Raw genomic sequence first — 931 nt, 5'->3', positions numbered from 1 at the left:
TGTTTGACAGGGTGAGCATACAGATGTGGTCTTGATATTAGTAGAAGAGCTGTAGAACTAGATTAAACCTGCAGCCAACAGGAATGTGTAAATCAGAGGGACAAATGGCTGTTTTCAAATACGTTTAAAATGTGTTTCAGTAAATGCTGAGCCATACTAACTCCACCTCTGCAAATGCTGTGAGTTTGGGTTGCTTATAACGTCCATTTGAAAATGCAGCACTCGTCATTTATCTTCCCAAATTTGTACTGAAAATCCTTTATAAATCTGTTATTAACCAAAGAGAAGCTTTAATCTCTCCCTGCGGTTTCTGACCAAAATAATTGCTCAATAGATTCAAGATTTAATCTTTCTCTTTATTGTCATAGTTTAATGTTTGAAAACAAACAAATTAATATTGTAATTTTGTTTTTGTAAAATAAAATGTATTATTATTAATATCATTAATTCAATTAAATACTAATGTTATTTAATTTTACAAGTAGTATTATTGCAATTGCTTGCAATAATTATTTAATAATAATAAACGGTCATTAATAATAATAATAATAATAATATGTAATTGTAAATAATTTAATTGTGATATTGCTTTATTGATTTAAATTTGTATAATTAAAATAATAAAATAAAATATTTTGAATAACAGTAATATTATTATTATTATTATTATTAAATACTCATTTGATTTAATAGCACAAATAGTTTGACAACAATTGCAATATTTTTGTTTTATTTAGTTTTATGATTCAAATATTAATAAAAATAATTAATAATAACAATTTGTCATTATTATTGTGTTTTATTATTAATATTATTAATAAATACCCCTTTTAGTGCATAATTTTAAGGCAATTGTAATATAATTATTCATTTAAATTTGTATAATTTAAAATAATAATAAAATTATTTTAATAACAGTAATAAAAAAGTA

The 931-nt window shown here is 22.2% G+C and overlaps 1 protein-coding gene across 1 annotated transcript in view; it reads left to right on the top strand.

The window, feature by feature from the left end:
* The window catches only part of LOC107678619 (long-chain-fatty-acid--CoA ligase 1-like), a 17,510-nt gene that overhangs the window by 10,194 nt on the left and 6,385 nt on the right, over nucleotides 1-931 (top strand). The window lies entirely within an intron of this gene.

Source organism: Sinocyclocheilus anshuiensis, unplaced genomic scaffold (genome assembly GCF_001515605.1).
Source record: "Sinocyclocheilus anshuiensis isolate Anshui unplaced genomic scaffold, SAMN03320099.WGS_v1.1 scaffold877, whole genome shotgun sequence".
NCBI classification, from domain to species: Eukaryota; Metazoa; Chordata; class Actinopteri; order Cypriniformes; family Cyprinidae; genus Sinocyclocheilus; species Sinocyclocheilus anshuiensis.
This window is presented reverse-complemented; position numbering and strand designations above follow the sequence as displayed.